Source organism: Moschus berezovskii, chromosome 28 (genome assembly GCF_049115385.1).
Source record: "Moschus berezovskii isolate FMDL1 chromosome 28, NW_MosBer_1.0, whole genome shotgun sequence".
NCBI lineage: Eukaryota > Metazoa > Chordata > Mammalia > Artiodactyla > Moschidae > Moschus > Moschus berezovskii.
The window spans coordinates 21,477,518-21,495,541 of record NC_142487.1 but is presented as its reverse complement, the minus strand read 5'-3'; the positions used below and the strand labels follow the sequence as shown (position 1 = coordinate 21,495,541).

General features: G+C 40.0%; 1 protein-coding gene across 1 annotated transcript in view; it reads right to left on the bottom strand.

The window, feature by feature from the left end:
• The window catches only part of DCC (DCC netrin 1 receptor), an 887,682-nt gene that overhangs the window by 106,788 nt on the left and 762,870 nt on the right, over positions 1-18,024 (bottom strand). The window lies entirely within an intron of this gene.

Sequence of the window (18,024 nt, the reverse complement as noted above, 5' to 3'; positions counted from 1 at the left end):
TACAGGTAATTCCCTTTTCTATTGGTCTGTTTGTAGAACTGTAATTATTTGATTAGATTTTGAGTTCTAGAATATCTATTAGAAAAAAAAACATTTGGGAGTTGAATCTCTATGCAAACACAAGAGTGCAGATAATTCTTTATTCACTTTGGAGTGAGATTTCTGAAAGTGGTTATCATCAGTGGGTGATGTTGAGGAAGCCAGCTAGGGAAGCCAGCTAGGATAGCACTTGTTTTTGTCAGATGTAGAGATTTTTTTTTCTTTTTGAAAACTTTCAAGTCCTGCCCCTGTGACATTCCTGTGCATAACAAACTTTCTGTAGTTAGCTCTTTTAACTACAGCTTTTCCAAGAGCTTATCATTTTATTTGCAAAAGAATTGTGAAGAAACAAGTCTTGTTACCAGACCATGCATTCATAATTAAAAAATAAATTCACTGTCAAGTCAGAGCTGAACTGAGGGTGTTAAGTTTCCAACAAGCATTGATAAATTAATCCAGTCACATTATGTTCTGTTTCTAGGATAAATTGGTACGTTTAAAATCTGCTGGTCAATGACTCCAGGTATATAAACAAGTGGGGATTAGGATGGAGGTTCCTGTGTGTGAGTCGGGGAGGAATGGTGGTGACTGAGCTCCCCTGGTGGCTTGGATGGTGAAGAATCCACCTGCAATGTAGAAGACACAGGTTCGATTCCTGGGTCAGGAAGATCCCCTGGAGAAGGGGATGGCTACCCACCCCGATATTCTTGCCTGGGAAATTCCATGGACAGAGGAGCCTGATGGGTAACAGTCCATGGTGTCACAAAGAGTTGGTCATGACTGAGTGACTTAAAAAAGAATGAAATAAGTAGCAATTGTGAAAATATTTTGGGGGGTGATGACTGAAACATAGATAAGCCTAACCCTTTCCCCAAGTACCTTGTTTGTGTAACTCTGACACATCTGAGGTTTCAATAAGCTTTGCCCACAGGACACTGACAGATCAAGGTTGGAAGAAATGAAGTGAGACAGAAGTTCTGTATGAATATTAAGATATCTTTTCGCACATCTGAAAGCAACTAGGTTGCAAAGCAGTCAGCCAAAAGAGATGCTAACAGCCCCATCACTTAAGCCACTAAAGCGATAAATGATTCCTGTTGGGAGTCATTCTGTATTGGCTGGAAATTAGGTACATAGCCTGTGGAGGATTTTTCCTATTCCTCTAGCATCCTGACAAATGTCTTTTTAATGAAGCTTCTTACTCTCCCAGCTAGTTTGAGGGAAGATGCAGAAACAAGCCCCCGAGCACATCCATCCACTACTTAAACAAATCTCTGTGGGTACAGCACCCTTTAGACTCAGTGAGGCTATTGATTACATGGTGAATTTCAATATGCTGAAGAGTATCAGATGTCATACGGTTAGAGCTCTGTGTAAGATAAAGGAATTCAAAATACTTTTGAAGTAACAGAGCAGCTGAAAACTTGAGCGTTCTACTTACATAATCTACGGTACTGACATCAGTTAATTTTGTTGGTCATAATTAGATGGATACCATGAAAGAAAATTAAGTAACTCTTAACAAATCCAACAAGAAATGCTTTAAAGAAACTTGATATAATCAACAAGCAAGATTAGATTCATGGTAATTTAAGACTTCTGGCACCTCTTCAATAAAGAGACACAAAACTCGATGAGTTTGGGATCTCTTTATTTAAAGATGTGGGAATCAAATAACATTTTGTGTGCTTCTGTTTTTGTTCTCTAAAATATGTCTTTTAAATCTCAAGAAGTCTTTTTATGGGAAAATTGGGTAAATGTGTGTGTATGTTCAGTCACTCAGTCATGTCAGACTCTTAGCAACACCGTGGGCTGTAGCCTGTCAGGCTCCTTGGTACACAGAATTTTCCAGGCAAGAATACTGGAGTGGGTTGCCGTTTCCTCATCCTAGGGGTCTTGCAATCCAGGGATAGAATCTACATCTCCTGCACTGGCAGGCAGATTATTCACCACAAATAACAAGTTAAAAACAAAAGATTCTCCTGCTATCTTAAGGCAGGAATCACAAAATTGTCAGATGAAACACTGGACTATTACTGTTTCTCATGTCAAAAGGGCTTTTTGCTGTAGTTGAAACATTAGATGCATTTAGTAAACTTGGTGAATTTCATAAGCACTGACTAAGGGAAAGAGTGACCTAATTAGACTCTGGAAGATGAAAAGTCACTTAAAGGCAAGGATATAAACTACTATTCAATCCCAGAGGTCTTAATTTTTTAATGGAGCATAAAACTGATAATAATTCACTGAAAATGTACTAAGTGCCTACTATAGGCAAGGCATAGCACTAGATGCTCATGGGAGGGGTAGCATAAAAAGATTTATTAGATATATAACCTGCCAAGACCGATAGCATTGGCTCATTGAATCCAAATCCTATACAGGACTATATATAGTTAATATTAGATAATATCAGATCATTTTTAACTTATTCTGACTTTAAAGATTTAAGAATAAGTTCATTTCTACTATAAAATAACTATTACTAAACTGATTTACTACCTTATGATTATACAGTGGAAGTGAGAAATAGATTTAAGGGACTAGATCTCATAGACAGAGTGCCTGATGAACTCTGGACAGAGGTTCGTGACATTGTACAGGAGACAGGGACCAAGACCATCCCCATGGAAAAGAAATGCAAAAAAGCAAAATGGCTGTCTGAGGAGGCCTTACAAATAGCTGTGAAAAGAAGAGAAGTGAAAAGCAAAGGAGAAAAGGAAAGATATAAGCATCTGAATGCAGAGTTCCAAAGAATAGCAAGGAGAGATAAGAAAGCCTTCCTCAGTGATCTATGCAAAGAAATAGAGGAAAACAACAGAATAGGAAAAACAAGAGATCTCTTCAAGAAAATTAGAGATTCCAAGGGAACATTTCATGAAAACATGGGCTCGATAAAGGACAGAAATGGTATGGACCTAACAGAGGCAGAAGATATTAAGAAGAGGTGGCAAGAATACACAGAAGAACTGTACAAAAAATATCTTCACGACCAAGATAGTCACGATAAAGTGATCACTGACCTAGAGCCAGACATCTTGGAATGTGAAGTCAAGTGGGCCTTAGAAAGCATCACTACGAACAAAGCTAGTGGAGGTGATGGAATTCCAGTTGAGCTATTTTAAATCTTGAAAGATGACGCTGTGAAAGTGCTGCGCTCAATATGCCAGCAAATTTGGAAAACTCAGCAGTGGCCACAGGACTGGAAAAGGTCAGTCTTCATTCCAATTCCAAAGAAAGGCAATGCCAAAGAATGCTCAAACTACCACACAATTGCACTCATCCCACACGCTAGTAAAGTCATGCTCAAAATTCTCCAAGCCAGGCTTCAGCAATATGTGAACCGAGAACTCCCAGATGTTCAAGCAGGTTTTAGAAAAGGCAGAGGCACCGGAGATCAAATAGCCAACATCCGCTGGATCATGGAGAAAGCAAGAGAGTTCCAGAAAAACATCTATTTCTGCTTCATTGACTATGCCAAAGCCTTTGACTGTGTGGATCACAATAAACTGTGGAAAATTCTGAAAGAGATGGGAATCCCAGACCACCTGACCTGCCTCTTGAGAAACCTGTATGCAGGTTAGGAAGCAACAGTCAGAACTGTACATGGAACAACAGACTGGTTCCAAATAGGAAAAGGAGTATATCAAGGCTGTATATTGTCACCTTGCTTACTTAACTTATATGCAGAGTACATCATGAGGAACGCTGGGCTGGTAGAAGCACAAGCTGGAATCAAGATTGCTGGGAGAAATATCAATAACCTCAGATATGCAGATGACACTACCCTTATGGCAGAAAGAGAAGAGGAACTCAAAAGCCTCTTGATGAAGGTGAAAGAGGAGAGTGAAAAGGTTGGCTTGAAGCTCAACATTCAGAAAACAAAGATCATGGCATCTGGTCCCATCACTTCACGGCAAATAGAGGGAAAAACAGTGGAAACAGTGTCAGACTTTATTTTTTTGGGCTCCAAAATCACTGCAGATGCTGATTGAAGCCATGAAATTAAAAGACGCTTACTCCTTGGAAGGAAAGTTATGACCAAACTTGAGAGCATATTGAAAAGCAGAGACATTACTTTGCCAACAAACATATATCTAGTCAAGGCTATGGTTTTTCCCGTGGTCATGTACGGATGTGAGAGTTGGACTGTGAAGAAAGCTGATCACCGAAGAATTGATGCTTTTGAACTGTGGTGTTGGAGAAGAGTCCCTTGTACTGCAAGGAGATCCAACCAGTCCATTCTAAAGGAGATCAATCCTGGGTGTTCATTGGAAGGACTGATGCTAAAGCTGAAACTCCAATATTTTGGCCACCTCATGCGACGAGTTGACTCACTGGAAAAGACTCTGATTCTGGGAAAGGTTGGGGGTGGGAGGAGAAGGGGACGACAGAGAATGAGATGGCTGGGTGGCATCACCGACTCTATGGACATGAGTTTGAGTGAACTCCGGGAGTTGGTGATGGACAGGGAGGCCTGGCATGCTGTGATTCATGGGGTCGCGGAGTGTCGGACACGGCTGAGCGACTGAACTGAACTGAACTGAACTGATTAAATCACTATTAGGTTTCAGTGAAAATATTTTTCATTTATCTAGTATTTTTAAAGAAGTACTTGCAAATAAAAGATAATGTATTATTTTTAGTCTTGTACGTTTCACAATTAAATTTATCTTAAATCCATCAAATCCTTTTTTTTTGCTTACGGTACTAAATCACTAACATTTTTCAAAATTAAAAATTACAAATAAGTAAATGATATATGGATATATAAACACAACATTTATGGAAGTAATATATTTCAATGTATATACATTTTAAAAAATTATTCAAATAAAGCTCCATATCATTCAAAAAACTAGAGATAGGTAGTTTCTTTTTTCATTAAGGAATTAGTAATATGAATTTACAGGAACAACAGGAATGAAAATGTACTATCTAAACATAGTATTATATTCTCAAGAATATAAAGAGGAATTTTTTGTGTTACTCTATACCTAAATTTCCTAAAATTAGGGTGAGAAACAGAATTAAGATGATAAAGTAACGAATCTCCTAAAGCCTTTGACTGTGTGGATCACAATAAACTGTGGAAAATTCTGAAAGAGATGGGAATCCCAGACCACCTGACCTGCCTCTTGAGAAACCTGTATGCAGGTCAGGAAGCAACAGTTAGAACTGGACATGGAACAACAGACTGGTTCCAAATAGGAAAAGGAGTACGTCAAGACTGTATATAGTCACCCTGCTTATTTAACTTTTATGCAGAGTACATCATGAGGAACGCTGGGCTGGAAGAAGCACACTGGAATCAAGACTGCCAGGAGAAATATCAATAACCTCAGATACGCAGATGACACCACCCTTATTGCAGAAAGTGAAGAGGAACTCAGAAGCCTCTTGATGAAAGTGAAAGAGGAGAGTGAAAAGGCTGGCTTGAAGCTCAACATTCAGAAACTAAGATCATGGCATCTGGTCCCATCACTTCATGGGAAATAGATGGATAAACAGTGGGAACAGTATCAGACTTTATTTTTTGGGGCTCCAAAATCACTGCAGATGCTGACTCAGCCATGAAATTAAAAGACTCCTTGGAAGGAAAGTTATGACCAACCTAGATAAAATATTAAAAAGCAGAGACATTACTTTGCCAACAAAGGTCCGTCTAGTCAAGGCTATGATTTTTCCAGTGGTCATGTATGGATGTGAGAGTTGGACTGTGAAGAAAGCTGAGCGCTGAAGAATTGATGCTTTTGAACTGTGGTGTTGGAGAAGACTCTTGAGAGTCCCTTGGACTGCAAGGAGATCCAACCAGTCCATTCTAAAGGAGATCAGTCCTGGGTGTTCACTGGAAGGACTGATGCTAAAGCTGAAACTCCAATACTTTGGCTACCTCATGCGACGAGTTGACTCATTGGAAAAGACTCTGATGCTGGGAGGGATTGGGGGCAGGAGAAGAAGGGGACGACAGAGGATGAGATGGCTGGTTGGCATCACCGACTCGATGGACATGAGTTTGAGTGAACTCCGGGAGTTGGTGATGGACAGGGAGGCCTGGCGTGCTGTAATTTATGGGTTCGCAAAGAGTCGGACATGACTGAGTGACTGAACTGAACTGAACTGAATCAACTGTGGATTTCATCCAGATAATTTCACCCAAAAAACCGTTTCTTCCAGAAAGTTTTGTTAACTGAAGCAAACTACCTTTCTCTGGTTTCAGAAAGAAGAAAGAAAAAAGAAAAAGGAAATGATCCCATATTTGACTTGAAAAGAGGAAGATTAGGGCTTTTTCTAGTTATTTAAAAAAAGTTTATACAGGCTTAACTTTATTGTATTTATGTACCTCCATTGGATGGACTGATGCTAAATCTGAAACTCCAATACTTTTTCCACCTCATGCGACAAGTTGATTCACTGGAAAAGACTCTGATGCTGGGAAGGATTGGGGGCGGGAGTAGAGAGGGATGGCAGAGAATGAGATGGCTGGATGGCATCACCAACTCGATGGACATGAGTTTGAGTGAACTCCGGGAGTTGGTGATGGACAGGGAGGCCTGGCGTGCTGTGATTCATGGGGTCGCGGAGAGTCGGACACGACTGACTGACTGAACTGACCTGAAGGAAGGTCCAAACCAAAAAATGTATGCCCTCCACCTGGTTTACACTCTTTAAACAGTGTGAATGCTAAAGTCACTTAAAGAGTTACTTTCTATGCTTTATTTAAATGATAGATCACTGGGATGACCCAGAGGGATAGGATGGGGAGGGACGTGGGAGGGGGGTTCAGGATGGGGAACACATGTACAATCATGGCATATTCAAGTCAGTGTATGGCAAAACCAATACAATATTGCAAAGTAAAATTAATTAATTAATTAAAAAATAAAAAAGCAAAACAAACAAAAAGGATAGATCATCTTATTTTGGCAACAGAAACATACACCCTTAGGCAAAAGTTAGTCTCCATGATTTTCCTAGCAGATACTCTCTGGATTGAGGGAAAAATGAGCAGAGGTAACATGAATTCCTTCAGGATGTGTGCTCATTATTATATATCTTGGTGCTTACCAAAGTGACATTTATACCATATTCTCAACACTTGATAAGTGACTAAACTGGGAACACTTTGTAATGTATTAATAACAAACACACTTTAAGTTCTTACTATTACACATGTTAATGTTTATGTTCTTATTCTTACATTATTACTTAAAATATTGCTTTTATATTGGTACTGAAGTGTGTGTATATGTGTAAAAGTAAACAGTATAATGCTTACATCAGACACAAAGTTTTAGTACATATGGGCCGGTGACTATTCCCTATGGTAAAATTGTTTAGCACCTCAGTTCAGTTCAGTAGCTCAGTTGTGTCTGACTCTTTGCGACCCCATGGACTACAGCACACCAGGCCTCCCTGTCCATCACCAGCTCCCCAAGTTTACTCAAACTCCTGTCCATTGAGTTGGTGATGCCATCCATCTATCTCATCCTCTGTCATCCCCTTCTCCTCCTGCCCTCAATCCTTCCCAGCACCAAGGTCTTTTCCAATGAGTCAGTTCTTCACGTCAGTTGGCCAAAGTATTGGAGTTTCAGCTTCAGCATCAGTCCTTCCAAGGAATATTCAGGCCTGATTTCCTTTAGGATGGACTGGTTGGATCTCCTTGCAGTCCAAGGGACTCTCAAGAGTCTTCTCCAACACCACAGTTGAAAAGCTTCAGTTCTTTGGTGGTCAACTTTCTTTATAGTCCAACTCTCACATCCATACATGACTACTGGAAAAACCATAGCTTTGACTAGACTGACCTCTGTTGACAAAATAATGTCTTTGCTTTTTAATATGCTATGTTGGTCATAGCTTTTCTTTCAAGGAGCAAGCGTCTTATAATTTCTTGGCTGCAGTCACCATCTGTAGTGATTTTGGAGCTCCGAAAAATAAAGTCTGTAGAAAAGATTAATTCAAGTGGAATTTGAGTTCTAGAGTGGTTTTTCTGAGTGGATGTTTATAAGTTCGGAAAGGAGTGAACGGAAAATTATTCTGCAGAGGACATAGAAAAAGCTGAATGTGGTAGTTCTAATCTATTTTTAATCCATTCTTCCTGACTGAGGTTAACAGGGGGTCCTTCAGAATAGAACTCACACAATCAATCCCAAGATATGGGCCATAATCCAAATTAACCGGACAGACTGGCTGTCTAACATTCATTCAATATATATTCTCCCAAGGATACCGAGCACTGAGATATCTTTTTGATCTTAGAAATGGTTTCTTTGAAGATAATTCTTTTGATAATGATGGGAAGTGTATTGATTTTCTGTCTTGTATACCAGTGGGTAAAGATAATGCATTGATGCCATGTGAATATAATTTTACTGCTCAGTACACAGACCATATTGAGATATATTTAAAGCAGATGCTTTTCCAGAGGCTGAAAAATGTGGCTAAGAGTTGGTAACCCTGCTGGCTTTGAAAAAAGGTATCAAGATTAGGAAGCAAAATCAGAGCCTATGCCTAGGATATTTCAAACATATATTAATAGAAAAATGAATGAGCTCTTTTCATCCTTTCCTCAGGTTCAACACATTGTTTTCAAGTTAACATGAAAGAAAGGTCACTGATTAAAAGAAAGTATAATATTTCTACTTCATATACAAGGGCAACTAGCATGTACTGAGGCTGTATTGCCGTTATTCAGTTGCTAAGCCATGTCCTAATCTTTGTGACCTCAAGAACTACAGCACACCACGCTCCTCTGTCTTCCACTATCATCCAGAGTTTGTTCAAATTCATCTCCACTGAGTTGGAGATGCCAACCATCTCGTCCTCTGTCACCCCCTTCTCCTGCCCTCAATCTTTCCCAGCATCAGGGTCTTTTCAAATGAGTCAGTTTTTCACATCAGGTGGCCAAAGTATTGGAGCTTCAGCTTCAGCATCAGTCCTTCCAATGAATATTCAGGACTGATTTCCTTTAGGATGGACTGGTTGGATCTTCTTGCAGTCCAAGGGACTCTCAGGAGTCTTCTCCAACACCACAGTTAGAAAGCATCAATTCTTGGGGCTTAAACTTCTTTATGGTCCAACTCTTATATCTGTACATGACTACTGGAGAAACCATAGCTTTAACTATATGGACCTTTGTTGGCAAAGTGATGTCTTTGGTTTTAAATATGCTGTCTAGGTTTGTCATAGTTTTCCTTCACGATTGTAGTCACCACTGCAGTCATTTTGGAGCACAAAAAAATAAAATATGTCACTGCTTCTGCTTTTTCTCCATTTGCCATGAAGGGATGGGACTGGATGCCATGATCTTAGTTTTTTGAATGCTGAGTTTCAAGTCAGCTTTTTCATTCTCCTCTTTCACCCTCATAATAGTCTCTTAACTTTCTACCCGCAAAGTAGTGTCATCTGTATATCTGAGGCTGTTGATATTTCTCCCTGCAATCTTGATTCCAGCTTATGCTTCATCCATTCAAGCATTTTGAATGATGTACTCTGCATACAAGTTAAATAAGCAAGGTGACAGTATACAGCCTTGATGTACTCCTTTCACAATTTTGAAATAGTCTGTGTTCCATGTCCAGTTATAACTGTTGCTTCTTGACCCACGTACAGGTTTCTCAGGAGACAGGTAAGATGGTTTGGTATTCCCATCTGTTTAAGAATTTTCCACAGTTTTCTGTAATCCACACAATCAAAAGCCTTAGCATAGTCAATGGATTGAAGTAGATGTTTTTTCTCAAACTTCCTTGCTTTCTCCATGATCCAGTAAATGTTGGAAATTTGATCTCTGGTTCCTCTGTCTCTTTGAAACACAGCTAGTACACCTGGAAATTCTTCATTCATGTACTGCTGAAGTCTGGCTTGAAGGGTTTTGAATATAACCTTGCTATCATGTTACTGCAGATGGTGACTGCAGCCATGAAATTAAAAGACGCTTACTCCTTGGAAGAAAAGTTATGACCAACCTAGACAGCATGTTAAAAAGCAGAGACATTACTTTGCCAACAAATGTCCGTCTCGTCAAAGCTATGGTTTTTCCAGTAGTCATGTACGGATGTGAGAGTTGGACTACAAAGAAAGCTGAGCACCAAAGAATTGACGCTTTTGAACTTTGGTGTTAGAGAAGACTCTTGAGAGTCCCTTGGACTGCAAGGAGATCCAACCAGTCCATTCGAAAGGAAATCAGTCCTGAATATTCCTTGGAAGGACTGATGCTGAAACTGAAACTCCAATAATTTGGCCACCTGATGTGAAGAGCTGACGCATTTGAAAAGACCCTGATGCTGGGCAAGATTGAAGGTATGAGGAGAAGGGGATGACAGAGGACAAGATGGTTAGATGGCATCACCGACTCAATGGACATGAGTTTGAGTAAACTTTAGGAGTTGGTGATGAACAGGGAGGCCTGGCGTGCTGCAGTCCATGCGGTCACAAAGAGTCGGACACTACTGAGCGACTGAACTGAACTTGCTATCATGTGAAATGAGCCCAACTGTACAGTAGTTTGAACATTCTTGGCAGTGCCTTTCTTTGGGATTGGAATGAAAAACTGACATTTTCCAGTCCTGTGGCCATTGGTGTGTTTTCCAAATTTTCTGGAATATTGAGTTCAACATTTTAACAGCATTTAAAATTTTATGATTTTAAAGAGCTCAGCTAAAATTTCATCACTTCCAGTAACTTTGCTCATAGCAATGCTTCCTAAGGCCCGACTGACCTCATACTCCAGGATATCCGGCTCTAGGTGAGTAACCATAGCACGATGGTTATCTGGGTCATTAAGACCATTTCTGTATAGTTCTTCTGTGTATTCTTGCCATATCTTCTTTGTGTATTCTGCTTCTGTTAGATCCATGCTGTTTCTCTCCTTTATCATGCTCATCCTTTCATGAAATATTCCCTTGATATCTCCAATTTTCTTGAAGACATCTCTAGTTTTTCCCATTACATTGTTTTCCTCTATTTCTCTGCCCTATTCATTTAAGAAGATCTTATTTCTCCTTGCTATTCTCTGGAACTCTGAAGTTGGATATATCTTTCAGTTTTTCTCCTGCCTTTTGCTTCTCTTGTTTCTTCAGCTATTTATAAAACCCCCTCAGATAAACACTTTGCCTTCCTGCATTTCTTTTTCTTTGGGATAGTTTTGGTCACCACCTCCTATACAGTGTTGTTCATAGTTCTTCAAGCACTCTGTCAACCAGATCTAATCCCTTGATTCTATTAATCACCTCTACTGTATAATCATAAGGGATTTGATTTAGGTCATACCCGAATGGTCTAGTGTTTGCCCTACTTTCTTCAATTTAAGCCTGAATTTTGCAATAAAGAGCTGATGATCTGAGCCATAGTCAGCTCCAGGTCTTGTTTTTGCTGACTGTATATAGCTTCTCCATCTCTGGCTGCAAAGGATATAATCAGTCTGACTTTGGTATTGACCATCTGGTGATGTCCATGTGTAGAGTCATCTCATGCTGTTGGAAAAAGTGTGTTTGCTGTGACCAGTGTGTTCTCTTAACAAAACTCTGTTAGCCTTTGCCATGCTTCATTTTGCACTCCAAGGCCATACATGCTGTTATTCCAGGGGTCTCTTGATTTTCTATTTTTGTATTCTAATACTGTGTGATGAAAAGGACTTTTTTTTTTTGCTGTTAGTTCTAGAAGGTCTTGCAGGTCATCAAAGAATCAGTTAACTTCAGCCCTTCGGCATCATTGTTTCGGCACAGACTTAGATTACTGTGATTTGAATGGTTTGCCTTGGAAAAGAAGTGAGATCGTTCCGTTATTTTTGAGATTGCACCCAAGTACTGCATTTTGGACTTTCGTTAACTTGGAGGGCTCCTCTGTGTCTTCTAAGGTGTTCTTGCCCACACTAGTAGATATAATGGGCATCTGAATTAAATTCACCCGTTCCCATTCACTTTAGTTCACTGATTTCTAAGACATCAGCGTTCACTCTTGCCATCTCCTGCTTGGTCACGTCTAAATATTTACCTTGATTCATGGACCTAACATTCCAGGTTCCTATGCAATATTGTTCTTAATAGCATCAGACTTTCCTTTCATCACCAGACGCATCCACATCTGAGCGTCACTTCCACTTTGGCTCAGCCTCTTTATTATTTGTGGAGTTATTATAGTAATTGCCTTCTGCTCTTCCCCAGTAGCATATTGGCCACCTTCCAAAATGGGGGAGTGGGTGTGGTGGGCTCATCTTCTAGTGTCACATTTTTTGTCTTTTCATACTGTTCATGGGTTCTCCTGGCAAGAATACTGGAGTAGGTTGCCATTCTCTTCTCTAGTGAAGCACGTTTTAACAGAACTCTTCACTATGATCTGTCCATCTTGGGTAGCTCTGTGCAGCATGGTTCATAGCTCCATTGAGTTATGCAAGCCCCTTTGCCAGGATAAGGCTGTGATCCATGAAGGGGATATTGAGGTTTTGTGCTCAAGGATCCTGTGGCAAGTCTATGAGCAATAATTGACAGGAACAGGAATGCATTTGGTGACCTACTCTAGTCAGACCCAATGCCAGAGAACCAAATAAGCCATTGTCCATCTTTTCCTTGACCATGAGAGGCATTTCTTTGGGGGTTCCCATTTCTGCCTTTATGCCATAAAATATAAATAGAGTAGACTCTGACAAGAAGTAAATTCATTTTCTGAACCCATGTCTCCCACATTGCAGGTGGATTCTTTACCAGCTGAGCCACAAAGGAAGTCCAAGCATACTGGACTAAGTAGCCTATCCCTTCTCCAGCGGATCTTCCTGACCCAGGAATCAAACTGGGGTCTCCTGCATTGTAAGTGGATTATTTACCAACGAAGCTATCAGGGAAGCTCTCTAAAAATCCTTAGAAATCAGTATAAAATATAAGATTATAATTTCATATACAAATGTCATGAAGAGAGTGAACATATAGTTATTATGAAGATTAGGATACTTTAAGGGTGAGAAAACCTGCTATTATCAATTTTGCCTGGACACAAGTGTCAATGAGGACACTTCTGGACAAAACAGAAATTTATTTATTCCAGATATGAACAACTTAAACAAATGAACTCTTAATTCCTAGCTCTTGGTTGACACTGCCGTTTGGTTCTGGGTCCTGATTCCCTGTAGCACATGCAGAATCTTTTGTGGAACATGGCAAATGATGTATAAAGAAAGCTGTGCAAGTGACATTCTAAACTAGGAAAAAAGTTTACCAACATTTCACTTTCCATCTTTTGCAAATACAGATAAAAAGCAGCACTAGTCCAGACCAACACATGTCTGGATTTCTAAGCATGTGGCAGATGTCAGTCAAAGAAAAGAGAAGAAAAAATTCTTGTATCTATGAAATACATATGCATGTATGATGCTAGGAAAATTATTTTCCTTAGAAAAGACACTGGTGCTGGGAAAGATTGAAGGCAGGAGGAGAAGGTGATGCCAGAGGATGAGATGATTGGATGGCATCACTGACTCAATGGACATGAGTTTGAGTAAACTCCGGGAGTTGATGATGGACAGGGAGCCCTGGTATGCTGCAGTCCATGGGGTCGCAAAGAGCTGGGCATGACTGAGAGACTGAACTGAAATGATCAGTATTATACAATAAACACATATATATGGGTATATCTATTTCAGAAGAACACTGGTTATGGTTATGAACTCTACCACCACTCATTTTCAACATCTTACAAGGGAAAATGGATAAAAACTCAAAAGGCAAATAGCAGGGGACCAACAGAACCATCAGATCAATGAGGTCTTTTGTTCACAGGAAACAGCCTCTTCAAAGGTTTCAGGCAAGGGAAGCCCATACATTCTGATATATATGACTTAAAGTATGATTAGCCTGTGTCAGTTCATCTGGTCACAAAAGAAAACTTGTCAACTGCTCCTGATCACACATGCCATAAGCTCCTGCCTACGAAAAGTCAAATAAAGTTTATTAGCTAGTGCAAATACCATTCACATAAGTTTAGAATAAAACTTCTGTTAAAGTTTAATTATTAACAGAATAAAAAACAATGATAACTTAATAATATTCAGTTCAGTTCAGTCGCTCAGTTATGTCCAACTCTTTGTGACCCCATGGACTGCAGCATACCAGGCCTCCCTGTCCATCAACAACTCCTGGAGTTCACTCAAACTCACGTCCGTTGTTGGTGATGCCATCCAACCATCTCATCCTCTGTTGTCCCCTTCTCCTCTCACCTTCCAAATCTTTCCCAGCATCAGGGTCTTTTCAAGTGAGTTAGCTCTTCGCATCAGGTGGCTAAAGTATTGGAGTTTCAGCTTCAGCATCAGTCCTTCCAAGGAATATTCAGGACTGATTTCCTTTAGGATGGACTGGTTGGATCTCCTTGCAGTCCAAGGACTCTCAAGAATCTTTTCCAACACCACAGTTCAAAAGCATCAATTCTTTGGTGCTCAGCTTTCTTTATAGTCCAACTCTCACATCCATACATGACTACTGGAAAAACCATAGCCTTGACTAGATGGACCTTTGTTGGCAAAGTAATATCTCTGCTTTTTAACATGCTGTCTAGTTTGATCAAAACTTTTCTTCCAAGGAGTAAGCATCTGAATTTCGTGGCTGCAGTCATCATCTGCAGTGATTGTGGAGCCCCCCAAAATAAAGTCTATCACTGTTTCCATTGTTTCTCCATTTATTTGTCATGAAGTGATGGTACTGGATGCCAGGATCTTAGTTTTATGAATGTTGAGCTTTAAGTCAACTTTTTCACTCTCCTCTTTCACGTTCATCAAGAGGTTTTTAAAATTTTTCTTCACTTTCTGCCATAAGGGTGGTGTCATCTGCATATCTGAGGTTATTGATATTTCTCCTTGCAATCTTGATTCCAGCTTGTGCTTTATCCAGCCCAGCATTTCCCATGATGTACTCTGCATATAAGTTAAATAAGCAGGGTGACAATATACAGCCTTGATGTACTCCGTTTCCTATTTGGAACCAGTCTGTTGTTCCATGTCCAGTTCTAACTGTTGCTTCTTCACCTGCATGAAGATTTCTCAGGAGGTAGGTCAGGTGGTCTGATATACCCATCTCTTTCAGAATTTTCCAGTTTATTGTGATCCACACAGTCAAAGGCTTTGGCATAGTCAAGAAAGCAGAAATAGATGTTTTTCTGGAACTCTCTTGCTCTTTTGATCATCCAACAGATCTTGGCAATTTGATCTCTGGTTTCTCTACCTTTTCTAAAACCAGCTTGAACATCTGGAAGTTCACAGTTCATGTATTGTTGAAGTCTGGCTTGGAAAAATTTGAGCATTACTTTACTAGCATGTGAGACAAGTGCAATTGTGCAATAGCTTGAGCATTCTTTGGCATTGCCTTTCTTAGGGATTGGAATGAAAACTGACCTTTTCCAGTCCTGTGGCCACTGCTGAGTTTTCCAAATTTGCTGACATATTGAGTGCAGCACTTTCACAGCATTATCTTTTAGGATTTGAAATAGCTCAACTGGAATTTGATCACCTCCACTAGCTTTGTTTGTAGTGATGCTTAATAATATCACTGATATGGTAAAGCTGAATGGTCTCTGAATCATCTCCTCTCATAAGAATCTCTTTGAATACATTCTTTCTGATAATGTATCTGGGATAATGGCCAGCATATGGGTCTAGGAAATCACTTTTAGAGGCAGCCTAGTGTTTATGAAAACCTAAAAAGCATCTTGATTCTTTAAACATGGACACTTCCCTGGATGACTAGATCTTCCCAAGAGCCTGCCCATTGACCAGACTGAAACATGGAGATGAGGCAGGGTCTTACGTGGATTATAAAGGAGCAACCATTCCCAAAGTCTATGGGACTTATAGCTTCCCCCGCCTTGATGGTCCACAAGTCTCTCCAAAAGTCAGTGTGAGTTATGTTTGTGTGTTAGTGAAATTGCCAAGTAGCACAGCAAGCAGTAACAGAAGAGCACGGATGCTCTTTCTTCTCCAAGTGACTATTATAGGGAAGCTGTAACTGTAGTATGAAAACACTAGAATGGGAGCATGCTGCTGGCTGTACTGTTAGCATGTGTAAATAATAATATGGCTGGAGCACAGAACTTCTTCATTCATGTGTCTGTCCATGGTCCATCCATCTAGTCCGCAAATGTGTTGAGTGGAACACCCACTGCTCGGAGCATTAGTAATATAAAAGGACTATTGCAGAGGTTCATAATCTAGTGGAGAAAATATGTTAAGTGAATAATAACTACATTGTAAAATTCAAAAGTTAAAAAAAATTTTAAGTAGGTGCACATGGAAAAACAGGACTATTGACTATTTCCACCCAGAAAAATGATGGAAGGTGTTTCAGGGGTGACATGTGAGGTGGCCTCACTCAGGGTGTCCCCTGAGTTTTCAGGGGTGACACCTGGGAATTAAAAGATAAATGTAAAAGTACCAGAGAAGAACAAACTGGGTAAGCTTAGAGAAAGAAGCCAAGATGAAATCATAAAACTCATTATATGCTTTACAAAAGAGTCTAGAGTTTTTCTTATAGGGGACAGATCCACTGAAGGTATTTTAAGCAGAAGTGACTCAATCAAATAAGCATTCTGGAGAGATGATTCTAGCTGAGTGTGAAGAACAACTTAAATACAACAGGAAAGACTCCTATAATAAATAGGGTGAGGACACTATTAATTACAAATTCATGATATAGACATTATTAGCTCTGTTTTATAGATGAGCAAACTGTGGCTCAGAAAGACTAACTAACATACTCATTTTAAGTGGTTAAATCTGTCTGACTTTGATGATGATGGTTTTACCATTACTGAGCAATTTAATAAATGAAAGATGAATATGGAGTGAATGTGGGCAGAAATTAGAGCATCTCCTAGAGTTGATCAGGGTGTACGAATGGGAGGGCTTTGCTGTGCGGGTTTGACTTAAGATGGCAGCTCCATGCTCAGTAAGGCACACAAAACACAACAGACTTTGGAAAAGCAACGAAATAGTTGTCTTTGTTACCACGCAAAGGACTGGGACAAGTGAAGGTGTCCTTTCAGAAAAGGCATAACAGAAGTGGAGCCAAAGAGCTAGAAAACCCTTTAAAGAGTTGATGATGGATAGTGAAGCCCTGCTCCTGTTCCGTATTTTCCTTTCCCCTCCCCGACCCTCACTCTCACTGATGCTGTTCCCCTCAAACAATGTTTGATCGGTATCAGCAGTCCAGAGTGAATGGGGTTTGCAGGATTCGGGACGCAGGGGAACACTGCTGGTCTTCAGAAGTCAGTGTAAACCACAGGCACTCGATGTATTTCAGAATAAAAAGCCCTGAGAACTGCTGTGCTAGAGCAGAGAGAAATAGCAAAAGCCCGGTTACCAATCTATCTCTACCAGTGTTCTAGTCCGTATAGCTGTGCCCTAATCATGTCCTGAACACATTTTGCAATCCTCACTCTTTGAGCAGCCTCTTGCTTTTCCCATTCTAGGATTTTTCTGAATCAAAGTTCAAGTCATTTTCCCTCTGTAGTCATTTGTGCTGACTCAAGTTTTACTCACATATTTAAACTACTGGATCCTACGAAGTCTTTTTTTACTACTACTCATGGTGATTCCTATCTGAAACCCTATAACACACATATGCAGACAGTACCACCTGCTTTAGCATTTCATACTTTTCATATTGGGCCGCGAGTCTTTACATCCTAACTATACTGAATCATTTTGAAAATGAACCCGTGGAACCATACTTCTTTCTTATGTTTCATCACATCCAGAACAGTGCTAGGCAAATAGTTTTAAACAGGTTGTCAAAATGAGTCCAACTGCTTTCATATCGCACACTTGGAATTTCAAAAACTCATCTGCACCCACTACTTTTGATTTTGTTCTCTACATAGGCAGGATCAGGAGCAGCTGGTGAATGGCAAGTGTATACATTTTCTCTGACAGTAAATGACAGAGAAGGTCAAGAAAGGTGAAAAGGGTGAAGAACCTCCACAGAGAAGGGTAAAGGTCAAGAAAAGGACACA